The 10,030-nt window shown below is 35.0% G+C and overlaps 1 long non-coding RNA gene across 1 annotated transcript; it reads right to left on the bottom strand.

The window, feature by feature from the left end:
* Positions 1-5,643: 5,643 nt before the first annotated feature.
* On the bottom strand, positions 5,644-7,829 carry LOC135148041 (uncharacterized). Its single transcript, XR_010285866.1, has 3 exons — positions 7,773-7,829; positions 6,757-6,829; positions 5,644-5,908 (listed from the first exon to the last, which is right to left on the bottom strand). It is a non-coding gene; the product is annotated as an uncharacterized LOC135148041 (long non-coding RNA).
* Between the last annotated feature and the right edge of the window lie 2,201 nt (positions 7,830-10,030).

Raw genomic sequence — 10,030 nt, 5'->3', positions numbered from 1 at the left:
CTAAAAACTTTAAAGGTTGAACACATATACTTTTTTTTTTTTTTATCCCAGGAGATTTCACATGGAATCATTGATGTAGCAAATGCAAGATAGTTGAAAGAAATGAAGCAGGTCAAAAGTAGTTGATGACTGCAAGAAGCATAGGGAAGGTATAGACAAAAAAAAACACCAAAAAGATTGATCATCCTTCCCAAAGGTGTCATAATATCCGAAACTTTTAGGGTACAAGTCATGATATAGAAGTATATCTGATCTGGTCATCACCCTACTACATCAAATCTAATCTGGACATCACTATACAAAAGATCACTTTATATAAATCTCTACTGGCAGAATGATCTACTGATCGAAACTGTAGCATGTGTATCTAAAATAAAAAGAAGCGCACGATCCTCTATTCCGATATTATAAAGTGTCTCTATATCCTCTAGATACATCATATACTATAACTTAGATACACACAGACTATATGTGTTATCTCTCAAAAGTCAAAAAGCAAATCTATCATCCAAATATCTCTGAGATCCTATGCTGGAACTCAGAAAAGGCTTTATTTATCAGCATTGTAACAAGTTTAACATATCAGTACGGAGTCCTTCAAATACAGAAACAACCATCTAATATATAAACTCCATACTAAACTCTCGGGCTTTTAAACCCGCAGAAATAGACATATGATCATAAGATCCTGGAATTCCATATTTGGAGTCATAGATAGACTCTCTCAACTACTGAGACATATGCTTTGAAAGTGGTACAAAGTCGCCACTCAGAGGTATAGAAACTGGTACAAAAGAAGATTCGCTAATCTGAAAAGGAGTCTTCTGAGGTGTAAAAAAACTAAAATAGTGGATAAAACTGTAAATGGTACAAAAGTCTCGAATAAAGTGATAACAATGGGTGGAACTCGAACTCGAGACTTGGGGTAGTGTATAAACAAAAGTGTGGCTACTCAAAGGTGGTATAGGAGCATCTCCAATCAGAGATGACACATCAGTCCCAAAATGACAACAATCAGAAGTATGTGTGGTAATAGGACTATAAGAAAAAGGTGTAGGACCGAAATGTTGAAGCAAACCTAAAATGGAAGGGTCCTCACTCTAAAAAAATAATAGGTGGAGGAACAGTAGAAGTGGTAACTGAAAACGATGTTGTCCAAGTAGAAATGGAAATCAACTCAGGTAAAGATGGAAAGATATCCATCTTATCATTCTTAGTGAACTCAAAAGATACTATATCCTCGCTTTCCTCATATAATAAGTCAATAATCGCAGGTGCTGGAGGCTCTAATATCTCTATAGCAGAACTCTCATACTCGCTATTTATCATCTCAATCTCCATTGATGGATCAGATTAGCCTCATAGTCTGACATCTTAATAATACATCAAACATCATTACTAGTAGTTACTACTACTATTTCTCGTAACCATAATCGTTTATATTTGTAGGAACTACTAACCCTTTGCTACAAGTTTATATGTTCTCTAACGTATGGAGATAGGTTCAACTAGGACACCTATCTTAAACTTCGTATCGTTCTCGCTCGCTATATTCCTAGGGTTTCTCAAATCCTAAGGATATAACTACAGCTCTGATACCAAATCTGTGACGCCCCCAGATCCACATCCCGCAGATCTGGTCTGCCACTAAACATTTGGCTCAAAACAACACTTGCATTACATATCAATATTACATAATCCAACTCTGCCCCACAAGTCCAGGGTTGATCGTCTTACAACATTACTACCGAATCTAACTTTGTTACGTAAAGGGAAGTCTGATTTCAGACCATTATAATTATAATAACTATAGCTCGTACTATCCAGCGGTGTAGTCTAGCAGTCTCAGCTTGGGTGATGCGTCTTTTCCCTGCCTTTGCCAAAAACCCATTTCCGGGCGGTTCTCTTGGGCTGTGCCATACTCACTATTTACTGCTCAAAAAGGAATAAAATAGATGCAAGAATGAGCAATCAAATTGCTCAGCAAGTCCACAAAGAACAAAACAACAATCAACAGAATATGCACGTAAGGCATAGAAAAACAATTCAAGTCAAAGCAACAAAACAACTACCATCAAATGACAACATAAGTTCAAGTAAAGAAAACGCTGGTCTTCCACCTTTCGGTAACACTACATGGCTCGATCAGCACCATTTCGTGAATACCGTTCTCCTGTGTGATCTTTGCAGTCTGATCGTAACCGCACAAGACACACCTACCACTCTCATTTGCTAGCATAAGGGTTAACATTTGTAACCCTAAACTATCCGCCTTACCAGATAGTAAATTCTCAACTCTACCACGAATTTAATAAATTCGTGTTGACCAGCTTGAACAGATTTCTCCGAGTACAAGGAAATTCTCCCAAACAAACACCAATCATCACTACTGATCTCTACCAAAGAAGTGCGAACAATGCACCCTTTCAACAAAGATTACCCGAAGGTAGAAGTAAAGGATAATTAAAAGAACTAGATTCCAAAGAATAAGATGATCTCCAAAAAGAGAGTAAATTAATTGTGTTGAGATCATCGCTGCAATGTATTCACCTCAAGTTTTGAAGATTCGAAATATTATTGTTATTAGGATCAGCTCATTCCCGTACAATGGGAGGGCTCGAATTATAAAAAAGTAATATATGAACAATATCTTAAAAGCCTTCAAAATGAAACGGGGATATTTTCTGGTTTCACATTGGTACGAAATGTAATATCTTCACAATCAATACTTTTCACACAATTATCAAATAGGCACGAAAAACTTCACGTCAAGTAAGGGATAGTGAACTTGCCTCACATCCTTAGTTTGATGTTACGTCCCGAAATAAATACTGATAATTGAATTCCGCCTTTCCAGATATTATATATTCTATGCCACACAAGATAATAGATTTAGTATTCTCATTTCAAAATAATAAATAATCTTAGACAACCTACTTCATGTGTGTATAGATTAAACAATATTAATTAATCATTCTTTCGTGCTAGCCTGCAACTTTTCAATTCATATTACCTAGAACTAGAAGGTAAATATTAATTACTTGTAACACCCATCCTCTCTTAATTACTTCTTCTAATTATTATCTAATAATTCCAATTAACTAAAATTCTATTATTTATCACCGTATTAACATTTAAATAATTAACATCTCACCTCGTTACCATAATCTCCTAATCATTTACTATCTGCAAATACTCATTCATCTAACATCATTTCTACTCTATTTATTCTTGGCTATTCATTTATTCAATACTAAGAATCACCAATTTATTTAATTTATAAAAATATGATATAATTTCTAAATACCCAAATTATTCCAAAAAATTTTACATTCTCATTTAGTAGTATTAATTAATCTCATGGTATATTTTACCCCAAAATTCAATATCCTTCCTCTTTCTTTTTAATCTTTTCATTACTTTCATATAATTATTCCAATCTCTCTCTCTATCCCTTTTTCCCTGCCACTGCACTCCGGCCAACCACCACTACCAATCACCCACCTCTCTGATTCCAAGCCGCAATTAAAATCTTCCATTCAACACAAACCCAACTCAACCAAAAATCAACCAAACCCCTGTTGAAACCCCAAAATATAATAACCACACCCTTTCCTCCTAATTCATTTACGTGCACACAACTATTTTATTATTATTATTTATTTCTTTTCCCATTTATATATTACCATAAATAAAAAGATTCTCTTGAATTACCTAATTTTGCAGTGAATACAAATGGATCCCCAATTCAAAATAAATGCTTTCCATAATTAGTATAATAAGTAAGAATGTGAGATTTTACCTTGTTTACGGAACTTCTAGCTAGATTCTTTTGTAAAAATCCTTAAATCTCCTTCTTTCTTTACTCCCAAAATTCTCTGGCCTAACTCCACAGCTTTCTATTGTGAAAAATAAACCCAATTATCATGCTTTTTCTTGGCTTTTATACTACTCTCGCTAATTGCAATTAATAGTTAATGACTCCATTAAAATATTGCTAATTATGACCTTAACTTGGGCACCAAGTTATATAACTTGGGCACCAAATTGTATTGCTTGGGCTCCAAAAAAATAATACCGAATAATTAAAAAAAAAAAAAAAAAAAAATTGTTCAGCTCGGCTTCTCGTATTCCTGCATCGGTTTTCATTATTCTCGTGTCGGAGCTAATTAGCGCGAATATAAAATAATTAAATATCGTACAAAATAATTAAATATATTATTAACCATTTTAATATCTTCTAGCCTATCCCCAAATCTATAAAATAATAAAGATAAAATAATCATCGCGGTTAATACGTACTGTTTATTCATGAGTCATAAAATTCACGTATGCTACATTTCCGTATAAACGCTGCTTTCACATTAATATACATATTTAAATATAAAGACGGTCCCGCACCGAATAATATTACGCGTTTGCTAAACTTCTCGGAGCTACGACATTTTTAACTAATATTTCTCGCATTATAAATTTAAATCCGCACTGATAAAATAGTCTTTTTGTACAATAAATAATTAAATTAAATACCTGCATTTTTACGTACGTGTAAATTTCACGGTTGTTACATACCAAATCTGTGACGCCCCCAGATCCACATCCCGCAGATCTGGTCCGCCACTAAACATCTGGCTCAAAACAACACTTGCATTACATATTAATATTACATAATCCAACTCTTGCCCCACAAGTCCAGGGTCGATCGTCTTACAACATTACTACCGAGTCTAACTTTATTACATAAGGGAAATCTGATTTTAGACCATTATAATAACTATAGCTCGTACTACCAAGCGGCGTAGTCTAGCAGTATCAGCTTGGGCGATACGCCATTTCCCTCGCTTTGCCAAAAACCCATTTCCGGCCGGTTTTCTTGAGTTGTGCCATACTCACTATTTACTGCTCAAAAAGGAATAAAATAGATGCAAGAATGAGCAATCAAATTGCTCAGCAAGTCCACATAGAACAAAACAACAATCAACAGAATATGCATGTAAGGCATAGAAAACAATTCAAGTCAAAACAACAAAGCAGCTACCGTCAAATGACAACACAAGTTCAAGTAAAGAAAACGCTGGTCTTCCACCGTTCGGTAACACTACGTGGCTCGATCAGCACCATTTCGTGAATACCGTTCTCCTGTGTGATCTTTGCAGTCTGATCGTAACCGCACAAGACACACCTACCACTCTCATTTGCTAGCATAAGGGTTAACATTTGTAACCCTAAACTATCTGCCTTACCAGATAGTAAATTCTCAACTCTACCACGAATTTAATAAATTCGTGTTGACCAGCTTGAATAGATTCCTCCGAATACAAGGATATTCTCCCACACAAACACCAATCATCACTACTCATTTGTACCAAAGAAGTGCGAACAATGCACCCTTTCAACAAGGATTACCCGAAGGTAGAAGTGAAGGATAATTAAAAGAACTAGATTCCAAAGAATAAGATGATCTCCAAAAAGGGAGTAAGTTAATTGTGGTGAGATCATCGCTGCAACGTATTCACCTCAAGTTTTGAAGATTCAAAATATTATTGTTCACATATACTTTCAATAATTCGAGCCCTCCCATTGTACGGGTGACGCCCCCAGATCCGCATCCCGCAGATCTGGTCCGTCACTAAACATCCGGCTCAAAACAACACTTGTATTACATATTAATATAATACAACCAACTCTTTCCCCACAAGTCCAGGGTCGATCGTCTTACAACATTACTATCGAGTCTAACTTTATTACATAAAGGGAAGTCTGATATCAGACTATTATAATAACTATAGATCGTACTACCAAGTGGCGTAGTCTAGCAGTCTCAGCTTGGGTGATGCGCCTTTTCCCTGCTTTTGTCAAAAACCCATTTCCAGGCGGTTCCCTTGAGTTGTGCCATACTCACTATTTACTGCTCAAAAAGGAATAAAATAGATGCAAGAATGAGCAATCAAATTGCTCAGCAAGTCCACATAGAACAAAACAACAAGCAACAGAATATGCACGTAAGGCATAGAAAACAATTCAAGTTAAAGCAACAAAGCAGCTACCGTTAAATGACAACACAAGTTCAAGTAAAGAAAACGCTGGTCTTCCACCTCTCGGTAACACTACATGGCTCGATCAGCACCATTTCGTGAATACCGTTCTCCTGTGTGATCTTTGCAGTCTGATCGTAACCGCACAAGACACACCTACCACTCTCATTTGCTAGCATAAGGGTTAACATTTGTAACCCTAAACTATCTGCCTTACCAGATAGTAAATTCAACTCTACCACGAATTTAATAAATTCGTGTTGACCAGCTTGAACAGATTCCTCCGAATACAAGGAAATTCTCCCAAACAAACACTTCTCATCTCTACCAAAGAAGTGCGAACAATGCACCCTTTCAACAAAGATTACCCGAAGGTAGAAGTGAAGGATAATTAAAAGAACAAAATTCCAAATGATAAGATGATCTCCAAAAAGGGAGTAAGTTAATTGTGGTGAGATCATCGCTGCAATGTATTCACCTCAAGTTTCGAAGATTCAAAATATTATCGTTATTAGGATCAGCTCATCCCTGTACAATGGGAGGGCTCGGATTATTATAGAAGTAATATATGAACAATATCTTTAAAGCCTTCGAAATGAAACGGAGATATTTTCTCGATTCACATTGGTACGAAATGTAATATCTTCACAGTCAACACTTTTCACACAATTATCAAATAGGCACGAAATACTTCATGTCAAGAGAGGGATAGTGAACTTGCCTGGTGTCCTTAGCTTGAAATATTTCCAAATTTAATACTTATAAATTGGCTCCGCTTTTCCAGACATTATATTCTACGTTACGCAAAATAATAATTTAGAAATCTCAAAAATAAGAATCCCAAAATAACCTATCATTATTATAATATCAAGAATTTAATCAACAACTATTTTTAAACCAATTAAAATATTATATTTAATCTCTTTATTCTTATAGATATATTAATTATTAATTATTTACGCTTATTCCTCAATTAATTATCTGCTCTTTTGACCAACATCCCAGCTACTCTAGCTTGTTCACTTAATCATTTATTAATGATTTAAATTGCTAATCTTGTAATGGAGTCTTTTCTACATGCTCATAACCCTTACTAACTCAAATTATTTGTTATTCACCAACCTTATTATATAATTAAAGCCTAAAATATGATTAATCTCCATGAGTTAGCCACTTATGCCTACTATCCGAATGATTATTTATTTATTCAATCTATTCTAGACTTTACCTTATGCTCTTATATATTCACTTAGTTAAATGAAAATCACTAATTCTTTTAATTAATAAACCGAATTAAATTACTTATCAAAATATTCATAAATCAAATCCGATTCTATTCTCTCACTCAAGATTATTATTATTAATATCAACCATCCTTTTTAGATTATACTTCCTTCCACCTAATATCCTTATTTTATATTCCACATATTTTATAATCTCCCCAAATCAAATTCAACACCCAGCTTAATCAATTAACCACAATCTATCAACAAGCCCTAATTTGTATAAGAACTCTAGCCCCAATTTGTATAAATGATAGTTGAAACGTACAAGACTCTGCTTATACACAGTTGAGGTTTTGTTTTAATATTAATAAAAATCTTTACGCAGCTAGCTCTTTCAACCCATCAGTATATAGGAATAAAGAGAAAGAGGATCCACTTGAGTGGGAATTCACCATTAAAGTAAGTATACAAATCTTAATATAAGAAAGGAGTTAAGTTAAAGGGTAATTACCTTAAATTTTGGTACAATTAATCGTTCCTTCTTTCCAAGTTAACACTCTGATTTCTCCTCTTTTATCAAGGAAAAATGGAAGTGCTAAATGGCAATTCTTTGGCTTTTATAGCCATTGCTAATTATCATTAAGCCTTAATGACATTCTAATTTATTATTTGTTTATTAGTTTTTACTTGGTCACCACGTATAAGACTTGGGCACCAAGTCCCAGACTTGGGCACCACGTTGTAGCTTGGTTCCGAATTCTGACTCGTCATTTTTAGAAAAATTCCCGCTCGGCTCAGTTTATCTTCGTATAGTTTCGATTATTTTTATAAAATTGTTTGAGACTAAAATTAAAATAAATATTTAAATTATCGAATAAAACATTTATATAAATATATTATTAATGTTTATAATATTTCTTGACCAATCTCCAAATTAATAATACTGTAGACATAAAATAATTATCTCAGCCAAAACATAATATTTGCTCCCGAACCAGTAACTAAATAAATATTCAAGGTTGCATCTATTTTTCGTATAAACACAAATTCTAAATACCTGGCCCGAGCCATTCAACAGCACGTGCATTCTAAAATCTTTTCTGGACCATAATATATTAATGCATTCTTTATTAAAGTGAAGTGGAAGATGTGTACTCGGAGGATTCTGAATAAGCTGGTCAACACGAATTTACTAAATTCGTGGAAGAGATGGTAATTTCTTGACTATCTGCTGTGTGTGGATAGTCTAGGGTTACAAATGTTAACCCTTGTGCTAGCAAGATGAGAGTGTGAGGTGTATCTTGTGCAGTGACGATCAGACTGCAAAGATTACACAGGGGGACGGGAAGCACGAAATGGTTATGATCGGACCATGTAGTGTTACCGAAAGGTGGAAGACCAGCCTTTTCTTATTTTTTTGGAAATTGTTCTGTTGATTGGCGTTATCTGCTTCATTGCTTTGTTTTGAGATGCCTTCGATGTCTTACTCGATTATTCTGCTATTTGTTGTTATGTGCTATGTGAATTTGCTGAGCAATGTGATTGCTCATTCTTGCATCTACTTTATATTATTTTAAGCAGTAAAAAGCGAGTATGGCGCGATTAAGGAGAACCGCCCGGAAACGGGTACTGGCAAGGGAAAGGAGAAGGCGCATCACCCAAACTGAGGCCGCTAGATTACGCCGCTTGGTAGTATTATCAATAGTTATTATAGTCTGTAATCAGACTTCCCAATATGTAATCAAGTTAGACTTGGAAACGATGTTATAAGACGATCGACCCTGGACTTGTGGGGCGAGAGTTTTGTTGTAAGATATTATTAGGTAATGCAAGTGTTGTTTTGATCCAGATGCTTAGTGGCGAGCCAGATCTGCGGGATGCGGATCTGGGGGCGTCACAGGTTTGGTATCTAAATATTCCTTAAATAATTATGTTTTAGTGAATCTTCGAGATCATTATTTCGAGATGAATATTACTAAATATCATTATTTTATGGCATAGAATATTTCTTATCTGGAAAGAGTGAAGCTCAGTTACTCGATTTAAATTCAGAATTTTATAACAAAGGAAGCCAGGCAAGTTCACTATCCCTCTCTTGACGTGAAGTTTTTGTACCTATTTAATATTTTTGTGAAAAGTGTTGATTGTGAAGATATTACATTTCGTACCCTTGAGAATCGAGATAGTATCTCCGTTTCATTTTGAAGGCTTTAAAGATATTGTTTATATATTACTTTCTATAATTCGAGCCCTCCCATTGTATGGGAATGAGCTGATCCTCATAACGATAACATTTTGAATCTTCAAAATTTGAAGTGAATACATTGCAGCGATGATCTCACCACAATTAACTTACTCCTTCTTGGAGATCATCTTATTCTTTGGAATCTAGTTCTTTTAATTATCCTTCACTTCTACCTTCGGGTAATCTTTGTTGAAAGGGTGCATTGTTCGCACTTCTTTGGTAGGGATAAGTAGTGATGATTGAGAATTGTTTGTTTGGGGGAAATTTCCTTGTATTCGGAGGATTTCGTTCAAGCTGGTCAACACGAATTTATTAAATTCGTGGTAGAGTTGAATTTACTATCTGGTAAGGCAGATAGTTTAGGGTTACAAATGTTAACCCTTATGCTAGCAAATGAGAGTGGTAGGTGTGTCTTGTGCGGTTACGATCAGACTGCAAAGATCACACAGGAGAACGGTATTCATGAAATGGTGCTGATCGAGCCATGTAGTGTTACCGAAAGGTGGAAGACCAGCGTTTTCTTT

This window comes from Daucus carota, chromosome 7 (genome assembly GCF_001625215.2).
Source record: "Daucus carota subsp. sativus chromosome 7, DH1 v3.0, whole genome shotgun sequence".
In the NCBI taxonomy this organism is placed as follows: domain Eukaryota; kingdom Viridiplantae; phylum Streptophyta; class Magnoliopsida; order Apiales; family Apiaceae; genus Daucus; species Daucus carota.
The sequence above is the reverse complement of the archived record's forward strand: the minus strand, read 5'-3'. Positions and strand labels throughout refer to the sequence as shown.